The sequence below is a fragment of the Squalius cephalus genome, assembly GCF_949319135.1.
Source record: "Squalius cephalus genome assembly, chromosome: 6".
Classification (NCBI taxonomy): Eukaryota; Metazoa; Chordata; class Actinopteri; order Cypriniformes; family Leuciscidae; genus Squalius; species Squalius cephalus.
In genome coordinates, this window is record NC_137127.1 from 39,621,681 (window position 1) to 39,649,148 (window position 27,468).

The 27,468-nt window shown below is 37.5% G+C and overlaps 1 protein-coding gene across 1 annotated transcript in view; it reads left to right on the forward strand.

Moving 5' to 3' along the window:
• sema6d (semaphorin 6D) overlaps positions 1-27,468 on the forward strand; it is a 129,580-nt gene that overhangs the window by 33,552 nt on the left and 68,560 nt on the right. Inside the window, exon 2 of the mRNA XM_079875078.1 lies at positions 19,113-19,199. The gene's annotated coding sequence lies outside the window, so the exon portion shown is untranslated. The remainder of the gene's footprint in view (positions 1-19,112; positions 19,200-27,468) is intronic.

Here is a 27,468-nt window from a genome sequence, read left to right on the forward strand (position 1 = left end):
AAATAAACAAAAACACAGCTGGTCATTTTCTCATTGCATTGAACTGATTTAATTAGCATGTTAGCTGCTAATCTTCCTTACACATTAGAGATCAGATTCAGCTAATGAGAGCAATGCTATCTGCTATCAGCATGCACACACTTAAAAGGATGACACACAAATTCAATCTCACCCGAACTTAAGACCAGAGGTCTTCAACCCTGGACCCACTGTCCTGCAGAGTTTAGTTCAACCCTAATCAAACACAACTGAACCAGCTAATTAAGCTTGTCGGGATCACTTGAAAATCACAAGCAGGCATGCTAAAGCAGTTTGGAAATAAACTTTGCAGAACAGTGGGTCTCCAAAAGCAGGGTTGAAGACCTCTGCTTAAGACGACATTCCTACACCGGACATCAATCTGAAACTCGCAATTAGAAAGCATATTTTGTATACTCTATACGCAAACACTGTGTATATACACACATCTAATGAAATTAAGATGCCTAAAAGCAAGTGTATGAATGAGTCAGTATTGTCTATTTCTGGAACTCCAGAGTGGAGATCAAAGCTGGCTAGCAGGGTGGATCCGGGCTGCATTAATCCACATGTATAATGCATGTCACAGTGTCTGGATGTGCTGGTAGCATATGGCCATAATGAGACGGTGGATCCCCAGAACAGCGGGAGACATAACGACAAGTTCCTCTCAGGAACAATGAAGGCACACCTCACAGCAATACCAACTACAGATGTGCAAAGCTCGCCCACAAGCGTCCTAATCGTGATCCGAGCTTACAAATGCAAAACATCCATCACTGAAAGAATCATACAAGAGCAAACCTTCAAAGACACCACAAAATAGAGCGCAAAAGGGACTTCACACTTTTCCCCATTTGTTTTCTCCATTGGGTTTTCGAATAACTCTTTAGAGCAATTATGAATCATGACCGTATAAAATTTGATAAGACAAAATATAAAAAGACAAATGTACAAGATTGTGTACTAATAGTTCACTTAAAAAGTCTTACTCTACTCACCCTCAAGTTGTTTCAAACCTGTATGAATTTATTTCTTCTGCTGAACACAAAAGAATGTCGGTAACCAAACCGTTGATGGACCCCATTGATTTTTATGGTATCTTTTTTCCTACTACGAAAGTTAGTGGGGTCCATCAACTGTCTGGTTACTGACATTCTTCAAAATATCTTCTTTTGAGTTCAGTAGAAGAAAAAAATTCATGCAGGTTTGAGACAACTTGAGAGTGAGTAAATTCAGTCAAATGTTCAGCCAAAATGGAAATTCTGTCATTGTTTTCTCACCCTCATTTATGGTTCCAAACCTGTATGCTTTCTTTCTTCTCTTCTAGAACAAAATTAATAACTTCAAGTCACTGATTATAAGTATAAAACAAACATATTTTAAGTTTATTGCAAAATATTCATGTAATGTGAAAGAACAAGCCTTGCCCTTCAGGGCCCTGATTGTGATCTGAGCGTACAAATGCAAAAACCCATCACTAAATGAACCGTATAAGAAACAACCACAACAAAACTACTGGTTAACACAATATCTTGTGCTCTATGGCATGACAAATCCAAATCTAGCTAGTCATTTGATGAAGAAGAATGGTCAGAATTTGAGCAACATAAAGACAGATGGAACATAGAATACATGTTACGGAGCACTTAACTCAGTTGAGCTCATCTCCTGAAGCTAGGTCCTGCGTCAATCTTCACGTCAGGTTTTGACGTATTTCTGTGTCAGCATCTGCTAAGTAACCCTGGACATCATATTTGTTGGCTAATGTTTTCTGACTGCAGTGCTTTGCATCTGGCTTCTAAAACACTCTGATGCATTTAGTATGTTTGCATATTTCATCACTCAAATCAAAGGAACATCCAAATGCAGACTGTCCCCAACAAGCATGACATCCTTCTTGGCCTATAATCAAGAGTTGTACCATGATGAAACTATCTGAAACTGCAGGTTTGCAGAGAAAGAAAAATCAAAATATTGACCTTTTAATTGCTAAATAAATTAATTGAGGCACATTTATTTAATATTTAATCTCTGAGACAAAATGTCAGTGAGTGTGAGGAAATCAGTGTAGTGCAGCTTTTATTTCAAACAACATTTCAGAAATGATTTGCACAAAGTGGAAAAAAACAGCCCGAGGCCATCTCCACATCCAGTTAAAGCCAACAAAACGTTGACATTATTTTTAAATGGCACCAAATGATGTGGAAATTATTTTTTTATTATTAGAACAAACCTTTAAATCGATACTAAATAACAGATTCTGCTTTAAACTTAAAAAATACGAAAAATAAAATAAAATACATACTTCAGGCACAGTATAAGTTTAGACAGCAGCAATGTCTCATGCAGCTTGGACACGTATGAATTTCTCTGCTGGCTTTAGCTGGTTGATGTTGGTTAGTACTGGTTTGGTTCTGATATAGCTAGTGGATCAGCAAAATCATGCTCTTCAAAAGTAAAACTGCATGAGCAAGTGAAACAACAGTTAGTAACGCCTGATCGATGATGTAGCCTAACTTTAAATGATAAAACAGGCTTTTTTTCTCATTTGACAGCCATTTAAATGTGATAAAATGCTGCAACATTAAGTGAAAATATTTTATTATATTAAATTAGGTGGTCTAGATAGACTTGTATTATTCCCTGTATGTGGTCTCACATCACAGCTCAGTCATTTGGAACAGTGCACATTTGTCGTGCCATCAGCCAGTCAGTGTTGTCATTATGTAATTTTCCTGCAGTAATTAGTCACATGCATTTATGGTTCAAATGACTGGCTTTAAAAATATTAATTCTAGAACTAAGGGTTTCACTTTATTTTGATGGTCCTTTTAACACAAGTATAGGTGTTAGAGTATTAGTAGACTGGTAGGGTTAAGGTTAGAATGAGTTGACATGTAGCTGAAAAGGTACTTAGAATGTCTATTGGAAGACCATCACAATAAAGAGTTAGCAGATATTAAACAGTCTACTTATACTCTACTGAGAATTAGTTTACGTGTAGTTGCAAAGTTACTTTTAGTCAACAGGGACCATCAAAATAAAGCTTTAACTGCCCGAGAGCAAAGATGGCAGCAAGCAGGTTGTATGAGCAAGCTGAGCAACAACAATGAACAATAGACGGCTCTATCCAGGTATTGTAGGCTTCCTTAAGGAAATGTTAAAAACCTTGATCAGCTTATTTTCATGCATATTAATCAGGTGACATAACTTTTGCCCAGCAGTCTTATTTGACTTGTTGAAAGGCAATTAAATGAGTCCTAGCCATAGTAGAATTACTGTTTTAAATGTGTTCAGTCTACTGCCAATGCAACTGGCTGACAGATGTTTGTGACTGGCTAAAAACAATTAAATAAATAAAAATTGCACTGTGAGCAGGCACAATGGCACTTTTAAAATATAATGATTAATTTCACAAAAGTGTAGGGGTGTGGGAATTTCCTACTTACAAACATTAAGACGCTTAAAAAAAAAAAGGCATCCGTGAAACAAAATGTCAACGCTACCATTAGCTTAGCAGGTTTATTTGTCAACAAGTAAGTTTACTATTAACCAAATTGTAGTGGATAAATTATGATGTGTAGGGTAGGCAGTTTCGTAGAGGCTAGCAATAGCAAGCTAGCACTAAAAGCATCAGATCCCACCCTGGGGGGGTGGGGGGGTGGGGGGGGGGGGGGGGGCTTAAATTCCTTAAGGCCTCTCCTCAGGAGGTTAGACCCTAATTTGTACAATAACAACAACACTCCTCTACTAGGGGTTGCACGACTACTACTAGTCAATTTCTTATCAAAACAATACTCGAGTTACTCGACTACTCGTGGTTCATGCTACTGTAAATGAAAAGACATGAAATAGCTAGGCTAGATCTTATCAATAAACATTTATTACTTCATAGCCTAATGCAACAATTACATAAGTAAACTCTCAAAACATTATAATTATGACATTTCATTTTTAAATTTTCATGTAACAGTCTAAAGCTAAATAAATAGCTGTTCTTGCCTTTCATTTCAGACGTCTGCTTCTAGGGGCCGTTCACATATCGCGTCTTTTTCACGCTCAAGGTCGTTATTTCAACCGTAGGCGCGCGGCCGCGGTGAGCACGCTCATAATGGAAGCAACGTGGTGCGCTAGTTTTTCCAGGCGGGTTTTTCCTTCTCATCTCCAGAAATATATCTAGTAGTAAAGCTATAGCGACGGTTAGATGAATATGTAAATTAAATATGTGCTGATCTTTCTTCTCAATAACTAAATAAACACACAGAAATGAGAAAGCATCAGTTCAGAAGCATCTGATCATAGTGATGTGTGTGTTTACATCTGAGATTGATGAGCTCATTAAAGTCACACTGTTATGATAGTCTGATTATTAAGTATATTTGAGACTGTAGACTATATATATCTGACTCTAGTTTTTCCAGGCGGGTTTTTCCTTCTCATCTCCAGAAATATATCTAGTAGTAAAGCTAATGCGAGGGCTAGAAATCAATTAATCCTTTGCTGATACTTCTTCGTCGTCATCATGGAGAGCGCAGTTTGGTTGCATAGCAACGACAGACGCCATGGGAGCGCAAGCGTTTGGTCTGAAACGGCGCCCAGTGACGGATGGTGTAGCAATATTGTTGTCCGGGTGGAAATCGGGAGAAATTCGGGAGAAAGGTCGGTCCGGGAGATTTTCGGGAGGGGCTTTGAAATTCGGGAGTCTCCCGGACAAATCGGGAGGGTTGGCATGTATGCGCCTAAAACACATGGACACAAATAGCAGAATCTGCAAAGTGTCATGAGAGAAAGCACAGAACATTAGAATAATAATGAACATAAAAAACTTACAGAGCTCTTACTTGTACCACCTGACTGCTGCAGATTCATTTTGACATTGATAGAGTTGACATAGAAACACAAAAACAGCTCTGTGTAGAACGTCATGGGTTGCCATTTCATAATTATGGTTACGTCATGGCGTGAACGCCTCATAAGCTCATGCTTTGGTTCAGGAGAAACTGTAAAAGGTGGCTGCTATTTGTTTGCAGCGCTCTGTGACTGTCTGGCTGTGTCCGAAATTGCATGCTCTCTTGAGAAGGTACTTATTTTGAATAAGTAATTACTTCAAGACCACTAAAAAAGTATGTTCCTTATAGTATGAATGTGTGTAGTATGAATGTAACATTCTACATTCACCATGTTGTCATTCACTGCCATTAAAAAAATCTCTCCCGTGGCCTCATGGGATAGTAAAGTGTCCATTGTATGCACACTTCAGGATCTCACCGGAAGTAGTAGGTCATCTGGGTACTGTTTTTTACTATATATTAAGGAAGTATGCAATTCCGGATGCAGTCTCTGTCTACAATTCTGCATAGCCTATTACAGAATGTGCTGATGATATGTGATGTCCGCACGAGCAGGGTGAGTGGACCCTAATGAAAAAGAAGTATACTTCAAGTTCATTTTATGAAGTATACTTAAGTAATGTTAGTTACTTGTTAGTTAAAGTATTTTAAGTATACTTTATGTAGTAAGTATACTAATATCAATGTGTACTTGTAGTAAACTTGTAAGTGTACTATTTCAATACTGCTTGGGACTAAATTGGCCAACTTTTAGTATATAAAAGTATGCGTTTAAGTGTACTATAAGTGTAACAGTAGTAAACTTTAAGTACACAACAAGGTTTCTCATTTGTAATGCATCTGTAATACAAGTGAACCTATAAGTATACTAGTAGTTTACTATTTTAATACAAGTAGTACATTTTTTTTTGTTTATGAAAGTGTACTACTAGTTTAGTAGTTTACACTACAAGTATACTTGTAATTTTTCTTTAAGTGAACATAACATTATTCTTGTAGTTAACTATTTATATATTATTTTTGTACTTGCAGTATACTACTATGTTCAAATGTAGATATAATTTTTTTTATACTTGAAAAATACCTTTAAATGTACTTTAATTTTAAAAACATTTTATTAGCTTCATGCATCCATTTTTATCAAAACTTGAATGTCGGTAACTCATAAAGAAAGGAAACATTTTAAACGTAAAAGTTGAGAAAATCACATTTTCGTCAAAGACTAACGCCTTGATCAGATTGAGAACGAAGATGGAGTAGATTGAGTCTGACACCCCCAAAGCTTCACGGTCGTTTTCTCTTCATGGGTTCGTCACTTCAATTGTAATATTAAGCAGTTTTGATTTACACACTGTTTAATGTTTGATGATCACGTTATTTTACATTTAAGTGAGCAATCTTCTATCACTTGTTTCAGCTTCTTCTTCTCCTGTGTTTTGATCCAGAGATTCTGTACTAGAAGATGTGTCATAGCGCCCCCTACCGTATAACAGTAAAAACATGGATAGCTGGAAAATTCAGTCAATGGTGGGGAAAGAGTAAAGTAGAATTAAAGTAAATTCCTATGCACACTACCAGTGAACTAGCCTACACAAAAATGCAGATAGAATTAGAAACAGTTAGAAATATATCTGTTTTATATCAATATTCTAATCAATATTTTCAAACAATGTAAGTTTCATAAGACTGTATATGAAAAACTATGTGAAAAAAAAGTATATTTAAAAGGCTACTCGATCGACTTTCATATTTTTAGTTTAAAAGAAGTATACTAATAGAACACTTGAATAAACTTATTTTTCGTAAAAGGGAGGTATGGAAATATATATGCCGGCACGCAGGTATAGGACATCATATCACTGCATTCAGACCGTTTCTCCAAACAATTTATGCTTTATTACATTATGAATTTTACAAATTGGTGCATTTTGTTTGCTCAAAAGTGAATGTTTATTAGTAACTGTGTACATCTATCTGCCACCATGTTCATGCGATGTCAATAGCATCTTGTTGAAATCAGAGTTGATTCCAAGTTTCCACATTGAAAGTTTGACTTCAATTTGTGTTCCATTGCAGTTTTCCAGGTAGAAATGTGGATATTCTGACATTCTGAGTAATGAGTTTTACTTATAATAGCTGCTATGGACCTGCTTGCATAAGTTTGTAATGGGACTAGGTTCTGCTCTTTTGGTGAGTAGTGTGAGAACAGCAAGAGACAAGGGACAGGCCTGAATAATTCTTGGCACATAGTACCTCAGTGCAGCTAAATTACCAATTACAGTCAACAACTTCAATCCATTCCCCAAGAGCTCACTGCACCTTACTCACTAACAGCCTGGCTTTAAATAATGCATTCATTTAGCTGATGTTTGCAAATTTTGTGGGGTGCTATAAAAGGATTAAGACTTACACAGTATAAATATTTTCATATATCCTCTTTTTTTTCCACCAAATACTTGTGTGTCTGTACCTATATGTGTAAATTCAAATTTAAAGATGTGTATAATTTTAAAATGTAGTTTCATTTTTCCAATTTCTCATCCTTCAGTGTCAATTTCTGGCTTAACTAATCCCAGAGGAAAAAAAAAAATTATTGCTCAGTAGTTACTTTTCCTAAGCTCAGGAGACTTATGCCAAGTTCACACTGCACAATTTTCAAACCCTTCAGATCACTGTTCTTTTCACACTGCACGACTATCTGGGGCAGGGGTGTCAGACGGGGTAATAGTGGAACTGGGGTGGGTGGGGGGGTATATATCAATATATCTTCACAAAGATATATTGATATATATTGTGGTGTTGTGAGGGGCCCACCCCTTGGTTCTGTGACTGTGGCCCAACATTTGGTGCTACGCCCCTGATCTGGGGTAACATTTAGTTGTTGGCTGTGTGCACACTGCACGGTGGATCGGCAACAGGGGGTTTCACATTGTATGACTTTAAGAATCGCCGACAACCCTGTCTGGTCCGCATACTACGCGAGAAGTCATAAGGAAATAACACAAGATCATGCTCGCGTGAGACCGGAGTTCTCGCGCAAGACTGTAATTGTTATTAAAAAATCATAGCCTGCAAGAAGCTTGCGATCCAAATTGTCTGTGCGCTGAAAAGGAGAAAAAGAAAAAAAAATTATAAAGGAGGAAAGGATTGGCGAGACGCGGAAAGCAAAGATTGTGTGTTCTGCAAAGAAAGTTGGAGGCAAATAAATAATTTTGCAATCAATGTGCTGCTGTTGCGGCTGGTTAAGCAAATGTTTGTGCTTTGTTTCTGTTTGATATAATTGTAAATGTATCTATTAAAATAGAGTGGTGCAGGTATGACTGACGTCACTTTGTATGCCAACCGGCAGTTAGCATCACGCTGGTTCCCTCTACAAAAACCCAATAGAATTTGGATTATCGCAAAAAACAAGCTCTGTGATCAACAAAAATGTATGATGCTTGCACATTTTGTCCATCAAGATAATTATCACAGATGAACGCAACTTTTATGAATTTTGAAGCCTAAATGCAGTCGCCAGAAGTAAAAATCTAAAGGTAGGCTGTAAATGAACTACACCACGGTCCCACAAATTCAACCATCACCATCACTAAGCTTCCAACAACTCTTTCAGTTTTTATCTAAAAACATTTTACCAGAGCATTTGAGTTAGAATAGTTTGTAAACACAATTATAACCATAATGATGCTGTAAAAGCTTACCTTTACAGCGTGATGAATCTCCACGACTGCCTCTGTAGTCCCATTTAGCAACTTGGTACCAACCGCCTTTTTCAAGACACGTTACAGCTTAAAAAAATCACGAGTGGGTTAATATTGATGTATTTTATGTCGTAGAATAAAACGTGAAAGTGTCTTGAGCTTGTGTTCACCACATACCTCATTTCAGCCATTTAACCAAAACCCCATTCAAAAACCCCATTGCCTTTGGGACGATGGAACAGAAAATGCTAACTCTCTTCAACGTTTTGGCCTACAAAGTGATGTCATACTGCACCACTCTATACTGATATTCTGGTCTATAACTCCTCCCTGAACTTACCGCTGCCATGTATCTTGCTCTCTCATTGGCTGTATGTAGGTCATCAGCAATGCAATTTTCAGTCAGAACACATTTCACACAGCAGGATTTTGAATCACTCTTAGAATAACATCTTTGACAATTCACAGTGCGTGGTTGTTACTCGTGTGAACGAGTACCGATTTGCCTCCGATTTCGGGCATTTGTTGGTGATTTCGTAAAAACCTGTCGTCTAGTTAAAATTGGGCCTAAAATCGTGCAGTGTGAACTCGGCATAGTTGTGATTCTCATATATCTCTCATTGTTGTATCAATAGCTTTTCAGATGTTTCTCCTAAAATTTCTGAGGAGAAATAAAAATAGACTCAAATGAGACATGAGAAATATTTGAGAGAAAACTGAGAATGTGGTAGAAGATACATGGAACATCTCTTTATTGTCTTGCTGCAATCTCTTTCAAGACTCCATTATAGGAATACTTTATTACTCAGAGGTTTCTCTTTTTAAGCTTAAGAGACTTTCTCATTTTAATAACAACAGTGTCTCAGATGTTTCTCCTAAAATTTCTTAAGATAAACTATCATTTAAATACCATTTAATTATACATTTCAGAATATTAAAGTTGCCATAGAATGGAAAACTGTATTTACCTTGGCATAGTTGAATAATAAGAGTTCTGTACATGGAAATCGCATACCTGTGAGCCTCAAACACCATTGATTCCTCCTTCATATGTAAATTCCGGTTTTGCAAAACAACACTGAAAAACGTCGGGATCATTAATATACGCCCCCCAAATTTGCATATACCAGCCCATGTTCTAGGCCAGCAGTATTATAGTGGACCTGCACAGTCGAATCATCAGAAGTTCTGCAGATATTGTGAAAAAGCCAGCAAGGACAATAGCGAAAATGGCAGATCATGGATATAAATGTTATGTTCCAGGCTGTGCAGGGGATGTGAGCTCTTTTTATAGCCTTCCCACAGAACAGAACTGTCAACAGGCATGGTTGATGTTTATCTATGATTCCATTTACACCTGGTCACATAAATGTATTTTCGCAAAATGGATATAAATCCGATCTTCAATTCCCGCGCTATTTGCAGATTTAATGGAGTTCACGTCTCCGAAAGCAACCGATATGAGCTGCATTTTATTAATCATCAGCTAATTTCAAAATCAAAGCCCGCAATAAGAGAGAGCGGCAACAGCACTGGTAAGATCATTTTGTTTCTTTACTTTTAATGAAGATGATTGTGTGTTAAGCATCTGCAACTTACTTTCACTTTGATTTGCGATAGTTTGCATGTTGGCTTGATGTATAGATCGCTCAGCTACTCATCTGCGGTGATGCGTGTTGCAGTTACGTCTATGTCAAACCCCGTCAGGTAGAATTATAATTTAGCCTATATTTAATAAACAACACATAATTCAGGAGCTAACTAGGTAGTTTGGTTGCTTACAGATAGCTCACTCGCTCCTTCTAGCTAACGTGACCTTCTCCACCACTTAAGTTGAAACGATCGTTTGACAATGCATCTAGTCGATTTGTTAAAATATGTTTTTGTTTGTGAACTGAAGTATGATTATTTTGCACACTCCTGCGTACAAATGACATAAGATGCAAAACAGCCAATCAGAGCAGTGTTCAACATTATTATTCATGACCCTTCCAAATAAGGTAATAACCCATTTCATTCTAGGGTCCATTGTAAATGGACATGTAAAACCGTATCTAGAGAATTTTTGCCCTTAACTAAGCCACATACCTTCTATGTAGACATCAGAGAACAATTTAAAATATTGTATCAATGCATTCTATGGCACCTTTAAGGATTACTAGATTACATTTATATTCAGTGCCCAGCATTGTATATGCAGCACATTTTCCAAACACACTAGCACAGTGGTTCTCAAACCTGTCCTGGAGTACTACCAGCCCTGCACAGTTTGTATGTCTCCCTCATCTATCACACCTGATTCAACTCGTGAGTTCATTAGTAGAGACTGCAAGACTTGAAATGGGTGCACCAGAGATAGGGAGACATACAAACTGTGCAGGGCTGGTGGTACTCCAGGACAGGTTTGAGTACTGCACTGGAAAGATGTGTAAGATGTTTAGTATAAGATAGTGGTTCCCAACCATGTTCCTGGGTGCCCCCCAACACTGCACATTTTGCATGTCTCCTTTATCTGACACACCGATTTCAGATCTTTGAGTCACCACTCGAGAAAAATATGAGCACAGTGTGTGATGTTGTTGAGATCGCTTCTAAACTTTAAAGGAGAAACATATCAGAAATCCAGACTGAGTCTCTAGCTAAGGAGAAAAATATGAGCACAGTGTGGGGTGAGAGCTCTTCTAAAACATTAAAGGAGTCGGTTGTGAGAGTGTTAGAGTTTTTTTGTTTTAGGAGACAGGTGTGAGAAGCAGGAGACTCAAGCAAAAGTCTCCACTTGATGTTAAAGTAACCTCATTTTTGTCTAGGAGAAACATTTGAGATGTTAAAGAGATCTAATTCTTTATTTTTCTTTCCTCTGGGATGCCATTAGTTTGGACAATGTGGGCGGGACAATAAGTGCAGCTTTAATAGTAACTAGCTTGTATATTATAACAATCTAAAACATGTTTAAATAATAAAAATAAAAAACATATATCCTTATGTAGCCAAAAGCAGTGAATTCCAAATAAAGTAAGAAGAGTTCAACTGATTCTCATTCGGGTGCTGATGACCTTGGTGGGGGTTTATTTTGCGACCGGCTGACTGGGACAAAAGTCAATTATACAGTTAAGCACTCTTTATACAAAATATTTGAGTGCACTCTGCCATGATTGACCAATCAGAATCAAGTATTCCAGAGAGTGGTGTACTAAGCAGAGTGAATTGTATGTGTTTGAGGGTTGAGTCCGTGTTAGTTGTTGTTTGTTACGTGTGTTGAGTGTGTGTGGAGCTCTGGTTAATGAGGCTGTACGGTGGATAATGGAGTCGGCCTGCTGTTGTTCTGCAGTTGTAAGAGCTCAGTCCGACCCCGTCCCGCCTTACATCTCCTCTCCTTTCATCAGCAGGAATGCCTCTGTTTGCTAAACGAGAGTCTGATTAGTTCCTACAGACTGAGAGCGTTTCTTCATCGCTCTGTTCTCCTCCCTCTCTGAGCCGCTCCATTCTGTCTGTCACCGCTTTTGTTCGCTTGTGGGAAACAGAGTTCTCTAAGCCTTTATTCAGAACAGAGCTGGAACCCAATCAAACACAGAGAGAGAAGAGAGAGAGAGAGAGAAAGAGAGAGAATCGCTGGTCTGTTGACTGGCATGTGAAACAGTAAAGTGTGGAGTCTCCAGGCACATTAGAACTGAGAGGAAAAACCAATCACCTCTTTAATATCAATTTTTTTCTCCTAGATCTAATCTAAGAGTAAATTGAGAGATTTGCTTAAGTTTTCTGGTGCTTTTTTTTCTGAAAATAAGACCAATCTTACTGGGGATTCAGAAGAGATTGATTTCATCCACCTGGCCTCCAAGTCCATAATAATCCTTGCACACTGAGTCTGAAATTTTCTTATGCGTCTTTTCCTATTTGAAAATACCTTGCTCACTGAGTCCGATCCGTATTAATTAATCTGTTGCAAAAAATATTCGCAAAACAATGCAAAATGGAGCCTTCAAGCAGTGAGGATGATTTTGTTTCTTAAAAAAGAAAAAGAAAGAGGAAATATTGGGTCCATCCAATCCTGAGATTGCGTAGAGAGGAAGGAGAGTTCCACCTCCTTATCAAGGAGCTGCGGGATTATCAAAGTTTACTTCAGGATGTCAGTGGCTCAGTTTGATGCTTTGCTTTATATTTTTATTATGCTTTTGTCGTTCTATTCTGTCTCTTTGTATTCAGCACTTTGTTTGTCATACAGTGCTTACGAAGTGGATCAACTTGTCAGACGCCATTCTGGATTTTGGCGTTTGCTTGTACTGTGGCTCTGAATTGTCAAAACACCTCTCAAAATGCTTGCTACGGATGCGAAAAACAAAGAAAATTTAACCCGATACGAATTTTTTTATGACGGACGAAAGTTTCGGAGGCAGTGTGTAAACGTGATTGACACAATGTGAGGTCATATTTATTTTTTAATATGCAAAATTTTCAGACAAGGATTAAGATTCTGCTCCACATTCATATTATAATTCTGTACTCTTACAGTATGTAGACAACTTGCTTCTATTTTAATTAACACAAAGTAATTTTAGGAGGAACATCTGAGAAGAAGTTGATACTTGCCTGAAACAAACTTGAGAAAAATTTGTGATTTGACACAAAATGATTTGAAGTGTGATCTGAAACAGCAACCTGTTATAAATTTCTACAAAGCCCTCCCCCTTTGTGTGTATTATACTATTATATCATTATACAGTGCTATGCATAAGTTTAGACACCCATACTAAAGTTGACTAAAAAGAGGAATAAAAAATCATCTTTTGGAAACTGAACTTAATGCCTTAATTTAAAAAATTAGGAAAAATCCAACCTTTAAGGACACCAATTTTCTTTGTGAATGAATAATGTATCGTAAATAAATAAATGTTCTTCCTTAAAATACAGGGTGCATAAGTTTGGACACCCCTATGTTAAATTCCCATAGAGGCAGGCAGATTTTTATTTTTAAGTATTTTTTTTAATTATTTTTTTAGGATACTATGCATCCTGATAAAGTTCCCTTGGCCTTTGGAATTAAAATAGCCCCACATCATCACATAGCCTTCACCATACCTAGAGATTGGCATGGTTTTATTTCAGTTAGCCTAATAGCTAGTTTGATTTGCATTGAGAGATGATCTTATGGAAAGTACCCCATGCCAATCTCTAGGTATGGTGAAGGCTATGTGATGATGTGGGGCTATTTTAATTCCAAAGGCCAAGGGAACTTTATCAGGATGCATAGTATCCTAAAAATAAAATAAAATAAAAAAACTTAAAAATAAAAATCTGCCTGCCTCTATGGGAATTTAACATAGGGGTGTCCAAACTTATGCACCCTGTATTTTAAGGAAGAACATTTATTTATTTACGATACATTATTCATTCACAAAGAAAATTGGTGTCCTTAAAGGTTGGATTTTTCCTAATTTTTTAAATTAAGGCATTAAGTTCAATTTCCAAAAGATGATTTTTTATTCCTCTTTTTAGTCAACTTTAGCATGGGTGTCTAAACTTATGCATAGCACTGTATATAGGCTAATGTAACACATTTTACAATCTTTAAATCCATTTAGACAAATAGAATCTTGACAATTTTAGACCTTTCACTGTAAAATCGCTTAAAAAAAGGACCCCTAAATAAAAAAGATCCCTTGTGAGGGACTCCATCATAAAATGTGAAGAAAGATTTGTGCAATAAAGAAGTGTGTAATAAGGCTTAAAACATCTTATAAATGTTGTTTGGCCCACACGCAGTGCAAAAAAAAAAAGTACAAAATAACTTTGGCTATAGATGAAAAATCTGCATAAAATCTAGTTCACTTAGAAATGAGAACTCATTTCTTCATTCTTCATTATTTAGTCACTTTCGCGGTATGCATTTCTTTCTTCTATGGAACACGCACAAAAAAAAAATATATATATATATATTGGTAAACAAAAATGTTCAAACATGTGGGGCCCAATATTGTTGTGGAGCTGATTGACTTCAATTATAAACAAACACAGCTGAAATATTCTTCAATATTCTCGTGAGGTAAACCTAAACCGAAATAAAGGAATATACCAGGGCAAAAAAGTGAAAAAAAGTTGCGTGATGGATGGATGGATGGAAAAGATGGATAAAATGACTGGTGTGTAATATGCCTATGACATGAATGCATGATGCCAGGGTCCAGTAGAGGGTCACAGCTGTGTCCTTTCATCAGAATACCCTCCAAACAAGAGAAAGGACTTCTCCAATGGGAGCCAAACTACCCAATGATCAACACCACAGATTAGTGTGTGTGCTGTGTTTGGTTAAATTCAGCCTCATCTTTCATAAACCATGCTTTTATAAGTTCAACCTGAGCCTGTATATAATTGTGAAGAGCTCGGAGTCCAGCGTCCTGCACACAACAGAGCTCTTAGGGCTGTTTGCGGCTGGTACTCGCTTTAGCTGGAACAGGGGGTGAAAGCCTGGCACGGCTGCCCTCTTCTTTCTCTCACAGGCTATACCCGGCAGGACGCCAGCCTGTGCTAGTGAGGCCACTTGTCTTTTAACAGAAAAGAAGGTTCTCTATCTTCTCCATCATCTGGCAGGGTCAGGCCTCATAGAGGGAACAATGACCGCATACATCCAACCGCAGAAAGCAAACATAGACCGTGCCGGGCAGCGGACACACTTACAAACCATCCCTCATCCAGCTCTTTGTGTGTGCGAGTCCAGCCCGGTGTGGTTGTTGGGATGCCAAAAGGTTTGGATTTTCCCAGGATTGCTGTGCGGTTCGGTGTGAGAGTTTGTGGGCAGGAAGGAATCTGCTCTTTTTTTAGTGGCACTCAAAAGAAAAACTGTGAAATCGGCTCTGAACTGCAGCGAAGGACAAACAGAAGAGCAGTGGAGACAAACCCAACCCGACTTGACCCAACTTACTGGAGGCTTTTCAGAACTCTCTGCAGTGAAGAATGACATCACTGTCCCAAACAGCAAACACAAAGGCGCAGAAAAAAATGCTCACAACATCACGACCTGAATGTACACGCTGAATTTAGACCAGGCCTCCCTAATCCGCTGGTTTCCTCTAGTCCTCCTCCTGCTCCAAATAAGTTTTTTTGCACATCCTCATGATCAGCCTGAGGAACTTCTCAGAAGAACTTGTTCCCTCTTTCGGTTGCCATGCAACAGCATGTAGAGTAGGTGCCATTTGCGAGGATAAATATGGATTTTCCATTTTCCAAGTACTGCCCTATTCATACACAATGTACTAAGGTACTTTAAAGAATAACATGGTCCAAAAACCATGGTAATACTGTAGTACTTTTTGTTTGTCATTCTGTCTACTCTAAGATACTAATAAGCACCTTGTACTGCCCTAGTGACAAGCTTTTATACCCCTAGAGCAGGGGTTCTCAAACTTTTTGTGTGTGTGGACCACTATTTGTAATCAAGAATTTTCGCGGACCACCTCATAATAAAATATGTCTCAGAGTCCTACCTGAATTAATCCGCACCTCTAAATAGGCTTACTAGCACTAAAACTATCATTGGTCATCATATCAGTACAACAGGCTTGTTAAAAGAAAGTTTACTGCACACAACGGCTGCCACATATATTTATTTATTTACTGAAGCGCCCGAGGGCATAATCAGGTTCATTTGAACAACATGCTTATTTCCATAGCAATGGAGTATGAAATCTATACAGTAATAAGAACACTGGAATATAGTCAACATTTCAAAATCTTTGGCGATTTTAGGGGATTATTAATCTTCAGAGTTTTACAAGTCCTCAAAAAGTAGCCTACCTAGGCTTGAGTTTGTCCACTTAACAGCACATCCGCAAAACATTTCAGAAACGCGAAATCAAGAAACTAACTGGAAATTAAAATAATAACAGGCCTTACTCATTCCATTTAACATTTCGTTTCATATAAACTGCGTTCATAGCGCGTCAAATTAAAAAAGGGATCATATGTCAAATTCGCGCCTAGTGATACGCTTGACCACTTTGTACCAATTCGCGCGTCAAGAGCGAAATTGACGCGCGTAAAAACAAAAGTTTGAAGCGAAATTTCGTCCGTTGTGAACGCACCATTAAAGGCTATGCGTGTGATGTGATAATGAGATTTGCCTCTGCCCTTTTCTCTTCAGAGAACCTGTTGCTGCCTATCCACCGAACCAATGTTGTGGTTCTAACGGCACGAACTTGAATGTCACGGCAGAACACCACTAGGCTATTTTAGTAATCACACAATAACTTGACAATTTAATTAAAATGTTATATCAATATAGGCCTACATATTCTTTTTACTTTTTTTATGGGCATTTCCTAGTAAAATGAAGGTAAAAAATATATATTATTTTATATTTTATTTTGCCTTTCCACGGACCACCTGCAGTACCCTCACGGACCACTAGTGGTCCGCGGACCACAGTTTGGGAATGGCTGCCCTAGAGGTATGATTTTTGCATGTTTTTTTCTGACAGTGAAGGGTGTTGTGGGTGCCCATGTGTTGCTATATGGTTTTTCTGTGGTTTTTAGCACATTGCTATGCGGTTACTAGGGTGTTCTGGGTGGTTGCTAGGTTGTCCTAGATGTTTATTAGATGATTAGATGATTTGCCAAAGTCAAAAGTTTCCCCCCAAGTCTTTATGTTATTCTGGTATCAATACATGACTCAGGTTCTTCCTCCAATGTAAGTCTACAAGATTTTTTCATCTGTTTTATGGTCAGTCAGGCGAAAATTGCAAGTAATAGCATCTCTCCTCAACAAGCAGCAAGATTTCAGGTATCATTCATTTCTGTAGCACAAATGGTGCAAAACCAGTTATGTGTCAAGTTTCTTACAATTGAGGTTTGTTCAAATCCATAATCCTCGCAACTGTAAAAGTGATACTTACTAGCAAGCACCACTACAGAATGTGAAAAGGATAGAGTATTAAGTTACAGGCTGTCAGACTGAACAAAAAGTTTGATATGATGTAGCCGACGGTCAAAGATGACACATACAGAAATATAAAAGCAGCAAACAGCAGCAGTTCAGTAATGGATGCCAAAAGGCTTCAGGCAAACAGATTATCTAGCCAACAGTTTCCTTAAAAGAGCCCCTACTCAACACTCTACTGAAGTAAACTAAACTGATGCTTTCTCCATGTGCTGCACCACACACGCACACACTCTAATGTCAAACACACAGAGCGGTAATCAATCCTGCTACCAGTGTGAAAGCAGACGTATTTCTCAGATCAGCTCTTCTGCTACGCTGCTAACTCTAAATTACGGCTTTGACTTCACAGCCCAGCACGAAGCCTTCCCTCTAAAACTCACTCTCATGCTGTCTGATGAGATAAACACCACAATAACGACCGCGATCAATGCAATGCTTTGTGCTTTATTTCAAGTGAACATGAAATCAAAGTGGACCTTTTTTACTTTCATAATACATTGTTCATTGTTCATCTGTGGAAATGATGCCAAAAAAAAAGTTTGGGTTCTTGTATTGCTTCTGAAAAGACATCATCATCATCATATATATATATATATATATATATATATATATATATATATAATTACCCTATTATTTTCCTTTTTCTCTCAGCAAATATTTGGGTGGCTGGTATTTTTTTTTTTTTTAAAGTAAATAAATTGTGCGATATAAATAAAATAACACAAAGTCACAATGTGAGATATAAAGCAACATTAAGTTCAGAATTAGGAAATATAAAGTTTCATTTCTTAAACTATATGAGGCAGAAAAAGAAAGGCATGTTTGCAAACATATTTTTGTTTAGACTTTTTTAAAGGCTTTTATTTTGAAAGTTTTTATTTTGTGATGTGTGCAAACCCGTATATGATTGTTCTTTTTCTGTTCTTTTGACAGAGAGAGTTATGAGACTAAACTGTGTCATATTTAGCAGCACATACACTCTGTGGTCAAAACTTATTTTTAGTGTGAATGTGGGCAGCATTCAAGGTTCAGAGAATGTTAGCTTTCTGAATGCCAGCGTGTGTGTTTGTGTGATACAGTTTAAACTCATCAATCTACTCTTTTCCTTCCTCTGAAATGTCTTTGAACTGATCAGAGGAACCGAACACTTAAAGTTAGTTCATCTCGTGTTTTTCTCTCTGCGGGTCTTATCTGCGGCGCTGTACTTGAGCTGAAGGCATTAAGAAGCTTTACGCTCCACACAGTCTGACCGCAAAAGGTCAGTTTTGCAAATTGGGTTCATTAATCTTTAATAGTACAGCAACTCTACAGAACCTCTTCATCCATGCCTGCAGATTAAAATGAATCACATGCTCGGAAAGATTAGTCTGTTGAGAATTTTCTTGGATAGGATGAAAACTGTCCAGAGTCTGGAACCTTTGGGCTTACTTGAAGAAGAAAAAACTACCTGACTGACACTTTTCTGTTATCTGTTTGAGCTACAGGGTGGGATAGAGGATGCTGCCACTTCTCTACTGTGAAATTACAATTATTACCACAGTATATACTGTAGTCATAGCCCTGTTTTTCTTCAGATGGACTGTTTGACAGCTCTTGTCTCTTTTTTGGACAGGACTGTGAAAAGCTGACACTCAACAGCAATGTCCTCTTTCATGCCCCACTGAATGAGATGAAATCGCATCTGTTGCTGTTCCTAAAGGTAAGACAGCAGTAAATTCTCTCAAACGTGGATAGAAGGAACAATAATGAAACATTCTCCAGAATAAATACACCCAGAGGAAAATGTTATCGCTCAGAGCCGTCATGTCATAGCCCATGAGACTAAAGTTCTCATTTATGTCACTGATGTATTAAATGAGACTTTGTCTCAGATATTTACCCTACAGCTCCTTAGGAGAAATAAAAACAGATACAAATGAGACAAATTGTTGGCATAAAATTACACTGTGACCACGACAAGCGGCAAAACATTTAGATCTCTTGCTTTCCTTCTCCTATGTCTTTTCGCTTTCATAGGTAGAGCTGCAAAGTCTGATTCAGTTTTTCAATCTCGGATCAAAAGAAAAGTTTCATTGATTTGTTTCCCTGCAAAGATGCCTGCATGTTTTTGTAGTAAAATAATTAGGAACATACTACTGTTCATTGCCAGATGACTTAGATTTTTGATTTAGTGATTTGTCTTTAAATGTATTAGTTATATTTAGTGCAAATATTTTCATAGGTCACCACTGTTACCTTTTTTTCTTCTTCTCAATACTGCTCTGATTCCAAAAATAATATCATCTCATTTTAATTGAAAAAATAGCGTTCCCTTAAATTGTTTCAGTGTAGTTAGTTACTTTATTTGTATTTTCAAGTGTAGAACTACTTCTTTAAAAGGCTAGTTTTAACGATTTTACATTGTAGGATTGTAACTTGGCAAGCTACTGATTCAAAATTCTGTCATGTCAACTCTGAGTGTTTGGCATGGTAATGGATATGACAATGTTGATATATTTGGTTGTGACAATAGATCTGGTAAGCTGCTCCTACTGTTATTGCTGCTTTAGCAGATCTACACAGGTGGAGCTGGAGAAAGGTGGAGGGTTTTTGAAAGCATGCTGCACTGCAAAGGCAAGTGCTAATCAAGTATTTGAAGGTTGAGCACACAAGCTCATTGGCTACCGATACAGCAGGAACCAATCAGCTGTGCCCTATAGAGAATGAAGTGATTGCAAGGAGGCGCCATCAAGAGTTTCATGACATAACTTTGTATTTGTGTCATCTGTACAAGTGATGAGCTAAATCATACTGGTGCTCACACCATGATCTCCTCTGGGTCAGAGCATCATGACATGGATTCATCCTGCAATCATTTTCTGCATTTTTAATCAGGAGCACCAGATGGGTCACCTGTTCTTTCAACCAGAATGATAGACTTATTAAAGATTTATGATTCGTCAAAAACTCATCATACTGAAAATGTCTTTCCTTACATCTATATTGTACAGTCTGGCATAAAAAAAACTTATATTGGTCTTTACTCAAGATCTTACTGGGGTCACACTGTAGAATCTGACAAAAAATGCACAGTGTGTGCAACTGGCTCCAGGTTGTTCATATTTGGTTCTATTGTTTGGTTCCTCACCCTTCACCCCTGCACTGGTCTTTTTCTATGGAGACAAGAAATGCTACATTGAATTTTGGGAACTGTTCCAGAGTCCATATGAACCATATACCAGCAGACTGTTGTGGTTCTTTGGTGCATATGTAACTTTTTATGCATTTTGGCCATTCATTTACATGGCAACTGCATTTTGGGGGCCTGAAAATGCCTGTTTTTGAAAACAGGTTTCAAAGTGCACATTTTTGAAGGCGATACCATTATCATCTCCGTGTAATTAGAAAAACGTGAATTTGTGAAAACAGTGACGTCATGCACATGCATATTACGTGTTCAGTCTATAGGCGCATAGTGTTTCTTTACAAAGTGACCTCGCCAACTACTGGCCTTGCATGCATTGTACATCATTTTCGCGGATCCATGTTTACGGGGAACGTTTTGACAACTTTGTCGTCTGTATGCAAAAAACATGTTTTACATTTTTAGTACATCATTGTCTCTAGGATTCTACAAGGCCGCTCTCACTGCTGTACTACTATTTGAGGGTACGTTTACACGACAAAGTCAACTGTGTGCAAACCCTGATCAGAACTGTCAAATACAGAACAGCGGCGAGCGGTCAGACAGCTGCAGCTTCATATTTAATAACACATCTGCTCCAGAACGCCAGTCGCAATCACAGACACATTTGAGACACTTCACAGTGTGTTGATACTCATCAAGAATAAGCAATTACAGAAAACGTTTATTGGCTATCGGCAAGCCTCTTGAACAGCCTCTTTAATCTGCCGAGTTTAAAAGTGAGAGTGCTGGATTGACGCTCGGATGGGTTTTATATGCAGTCGGCCCTGCTGAATACAGCTGTCCACTTCCCACCCACCAGCTCAAATTTTAGATTTTATATTCCATTTCTAGCAGCAAATAATGATGCCATCATTACAGCCAGTAACAGTGGAGCATTAATGGCAAATTATCATTTCTCTGAGCAGAACCAAATTGAGTTAGAACAAACCTGCCATAAACCTACTCGGCGGTGAAACCGGACAGCGCTTGAATGTCCTGAAGTTCACTGAAGCAGTGCAGATGGTGACCAGAGCATATAATTTAAACCTTTACTGCCCCTGAAGTCACAATGGATTGGGCTGTATGCCCTCTTTTGGCTCAAAGTCTCTGATAAGGAAATTTTGTGAGCTGTGAACTTGTCTGATATGCTGCCTTCAAGCCCCCAGAAGTTCATACTAAAGTGATTTTGATTTGTTATAATAATAATAATAATAATAATAATAATAGATGTGGATATTCATTTATTCAAGTTATTCAGATCTTTTGATTTATTCAAAAAGACATTAAAAATGCAATACATACATAAAATGGCTTGAATAAGCATGTTTTAATTTCTGAATTAAAATGAATTTTGATAGTTTTTGAGGCAAAATCATTCAAACATTTTGGATCGATTAACTCTGAAAATTTCTTGAAATTAAAACCTTAAGTAGTTAATTGTTATTAATTAATAGTTAAAGTCATTAATTGATTTATTTATTTTTAATATTATAACAAACATGCATAAAAAAGACAAAATAGAAAATTATGTCATAAACCGTGTTTCCATAACCATTCAAATTGCGCAAATTGAAATTACGAATTAAAAATACGCCCAATGGAAACACGTAAATTTCACAAAAACTCCTATGCTCGCATTAAGTGGTTGTTCAGGCAATTCGAAAAGGTAATATTTCGCAAACCTGCAATGGAAACAGTTTTTTGCAGGTCACCTGGCATTCTTAAAAGGCGATCATTCTTTAAAGAAGGTGTGGTGTGTTTGGACAGAAGACGAGACAGAGTTCTTTATTAAACTCATAAAAGACAAAAGAATTACTGGAACACTGGATTCCAAACAATGAAGAAATGCCACAATTTATCAAGACCTTGAAGCAGAAAGGAGGAAGAAACACCTCATATGTGGCTGCTCCCAAGTATAAGGAGCTTTCCGTACCATTAATGCTTGGATAACATGCCTACGTCTCCTTCGATTAAAAATAATGGATAGTGCAGTGGCTGCTCTATACGTAAACCTACCAACATCCATTGCCATGATTTTTGGTATGACTTATCGCGAGAGAAAAACAATGTTTAGTCGCATAACACGGATTAATGGAACCGCAGTCATTTTGCAAATAATTTTTTATTGACATTTAGAAAATACCGCAAAAGTTTTCCGCAAATCTGTAATGGAAAACAGGCTATAGACCTCATCATGGTCACCATCATCATGATTTGTCAAGGTTATAAGTCTTTTCATAACAAGGGGGTTAGTTCAGGTTTTGAAGGATATTTATGAATTAATAATTTAACAATAATAACCTTTCTACTTTCTTCCTAAACCAGATAAATAAATATATATTTCTGGCAATCTTCATCACTGTTCTTCATAAATAGTTCACAAACCATGTCAAATTGAGTTGTAAATATTCCCAACAAGCTCAGAAAGCTAGGGCTCAGTGGCTCTCTATTTTTCAAACTGGAAATTATGACTCTGTAGTGTTCATGTGTGCTCATCTTGCAAATATGATCATTCCAATATGACTTGAAGGCAGCAATACTTCCATCAGTTCTGCGAGGTCTAATAAAATATGGCAGTCCAGGGCAGATTACAAGGTTCAAAACTGAACAGTGGTTATGAACTGCTATGATAATTGGTTTCTAAGCTTTAGCTTGACGTTTGGATGGGTCTTAACTGGTGGGTGGCTTTCCCTCTTGGCACATTCTCCATTTGGTTGAGTACCATGCAAAGTTCTTAGTGCTTGAGTAGGAAGCCATGTGCCGTGAGGGTCACCAAGGTCAAAAGTGCTATTTAGTGTGGTGAACCTCAAAGAAGAACTCTCAGTTGGGCTCATATGGCTAATCAATTCAAGGAACTGTGGGTTAAAAGATTTGATGAAGAATCTGACAGTAGTTATGTTTTCTGTCCTTTTTGGAGCTTGACAGTCCTTTTTTGGGGGTCAGTGAGTAGCGTGAATAAACTAAGACAGAATCCATAAACTACATCCTAACTGCCTACATTTTATGGAGTTAATAAAAAAATAGTGTGGCAAATATTTGATTGGCGGAAACAGTGGAGCAGATAAAGCTTTGTTTTACAGAGATTTCGTATCCAGAGACACTCAGAGATTAGAATCAACTCCACCTCAGCCTCAGATTTACAGTTCTGCTCTTTGGGAAGCGTCCAAACCAGACAGTCATATTAAACTTGAAGACAAAAGGACGATAACCTTACAAATCCAATTTATGTTTAAACAAAAACAGTAAACCAGGAAGAGATGTTATCATTTACCTTTATTTCGTACTCTGTACTCAATTAAACTCGATATACTGAGTCCAAGGTTCTCTAGGAGACATTTGTAAACTTTTATGACCCTATATTCCGCCCCAGTGTCTAAGGCCTTTAGTGAACTCACATAATGCCACTTACCCATTAAAATTAATTTAGTTTAGCGTGACTGCAACCCCACAGAGAGCCCTGTGGGTGTGTGAACAGTGAGTGTGTTGGGGTGATCAGGGTCAGGGGAAATTTCCTGGCCGTGACTGCAGACGGGCCCTCGCTGCTGCTCCGAGCACTAAACTACCCCCAGAATGATGTTTAGGGTTAGTCACTGGCGTCATTTCAGCAGCAGGAGATCTATTAGGACCCTCTTAGGAGGGTAGTTTTATGTATACACACACACATACCAGTATTATTACTGAATACACATTATATTATATTATATTATATTATATTATATTATATTATATTATATTATATTATATTATATTATATTATATTATTCATTGAGATCTTTACACTGTGGAACAATCATGGGTTTTTGTGGGAGAACACTTTTCACCTACCAAAAGCATTATGCTATGTACCATGTAAAGTTAATTTAGTGATTTTGCTGAAAATGTGAACGGCAATAGAGTGTAAAATAGAATACAAAGTGACTTTGAATTGATGGGGGAGCTTGGCTCATGAATATTAATTATATGAGGTGACATTCACCCAGTAATCCTAACTGATTTGCTCAAAGACATTGGGAACAAGGCGTTAGCCATGGTAGGATTACTGCGTGTCTGTTTGTCCAGGTCGTTAATTTATACAATCGTTTACAAGTGGAGAGACAAACCTGGACATTTCTAAAAGTGTGACATAAAGGTGACCTCCATGCTAGCAGGCCTGCACAAAGGGCTCCAATTGAACTTTTTAGGGTTCTTTTAAATAAATTTTTAAAAAATTACAATGCAAAACTTTACAGCGTTCAACAATAAGGATATTGTCTTCTGACCTGATTGGGACAGTGGAGATTTCTACTTGCCCTGCCAACATTTTCATTAGCTCCATCAAAAATATGATACATTTTTTAGGGGTGTAACAATACCCTCATGTCACGATTCGATATGAACTCTCAATACGATATTATTGCGATACTCCCAAGACATATGATAAAAGGTTAACAAAAAATGTACTATTGATTAAAATGCTAAATTTGGTATTACATTGGGGGTGGAAATGAATAGGCTTGGACTTGGTGCTGGTAACCCAATGCACAGGACATTAGTGACACCAGAATAAAAATATTCATGATTCTGAAGCTGAAAATACAGAATTATTTTAGACAAATAGGCTGGCACTCTGTCACTGACTAGATATATTTAAAATAATGTAGTCCACTTTTTACACAAATATTCCCCCATTGCAAAATTATATATAGTAGTTTAATGTAGTACTGACACAAAACTTGAATTCTTTCTCACAGTAATTTTTATTTTGGGTGAACTATCCACGATACATATTGTTGCATTTTACACCCCTAATATTTTTGTAACATTTTAGTAATAATAATAATAAGAAGAAGAAAAATAAAAAGATAATACATACAATACATTTATATTTTTCATTAAACATACAAAAGCTATAATTTAACTTCTTGACATGTATGGAAAACAATGGGTTGAATGGGAAAAATACATAGACGTGTCTCAACTTCCTTCCACAGTAGAAAAACGAAGCCAAAATGTCGCAGAAAAGGCCGTTGAAAGATCACTCATTTGGAGCTCGAGGTGCAGTAGTGTGAGGTGGAGCCGTGTTATCAAGGTCGCGCCCATACTCACGCAAACTCAATCGCGAGCACAGCTGTCATTCATAACGTTGCGTCCAATTGGTATAGCATTAAATAACTAACCAAAACCAAAATTATTTTAAAAACAAACATCGAACATACATCAGTGTGATAAAAACTACCTAAAATGACAGAAACCATCTTTGGAAAAAAATATTAGAATTTTTATTTTGGCTCACGTGTCACCATTCAATTACAATCTATCAGGGTTTATGACCTATAATGCAGCCAGCCACCAGGGGGCGAATGGAATGTTTTGGCTTCACTTTTCAGAACATGTGCAACACACTTGCTTATGATGCAAAACATTACTGATTTGTTTATCATTTTCAATGCAATGTACCTTAGTGACATTTAAATCAGCAGATGTTGTTACCACAATGTTCAACATTACAGACGTCAAATTGTTATATTGGCAAGACTTAAAATATTTCTACATGATCAACAGCTTTTAGATCAATAGGACAGGTGACAGTTCCATCAACAGGCCTGAAACTCTCTCACACTGCCCTAATGACTCCGATGTGTTGTAGTTATGATGTTTGAAGTTTTATTTTAACATTGCCTCCTGTTGTAATGGTGATAAAAGTGTGATAGATGGCTCAATGTGGTCAGGTTTGTTTCATAGGGCAGAGAGTATAGTCTACATCATATACCTCTCAATTGTACCACCACAGCACTTTATGCATACGTGCGTGTGGTATGTGTGTGTAATGAATGAGCAATCTGCTGACGTGAATAATCTAAAGTGGTACTTTACTCTGCCGACGCCATGTGTGTTTGAGGTCGAGTGATGTCATACCTTCATTTGAATTATGAAATGAAGGGCATGACAAAGGACACAAGTAGACTGACACACCATCTGTTGTTCGACATATGTTGAGATGTTTTTAAAGCAATTTAACGTCCACGAGGAGAGGTGTATCTACACTGATCAAATATGGATAAATGGATAGTGACACAAACACTGATCCTGTGCTTTTTTGATCAGATCACATTGACAGCACAGATAAATGAGATGAACTCCAGCCTTTGAACTGAACCTCACACATACCCCACCACTAATTACTATACCACACACAAACACACACCTATCTATCTATCTATCTATCTATCTATCTATCTATCTATCTATCTATCTATCTATCTATCTATCTATCTATCTATCTATCTATCTCTGTTTGTTCTGTCGTTCAATCGTTCTATTTTTCTATCGGTTTGTTTTATCTATCTAGTGATCTGATTGATCGATCACTCATTCGTTCGATAATTCTATCCATTTATTGTTCGATCGCTATCGTTCAATCTGTCTATCGCTCGTTCATTCTACCTATCGTACGTTTTATCGTTCCATGGTTCAATTGTTTGCTTGTTTGTTCTGTTGTTCGTTCTATCGATCGTTCTGTCTATCTATTTATCTATCGTTCGTTCTATCTACAGTTTGTTTGTTCATTTGTTTTATCTATTATTCGTTCGTTCGTTCGTTCGTTCGTTCTATCTATCTATACGATCAATCATTCGTTGGTTCGATCATTCTGTCTATCTTTTGTTCGATCACTATCGTTTGATCTATCTATCGCTCGTTTATTCGTTCTATTGTTTGTTCTTTTGTTCTCTCGTTTGTTCGATTGTTTGATCTATCTACCGTTCGTCCATTCGTGTCTATCCAATCAATCCATCATTCGTTAGTTTGATCATTCTGTCCATTT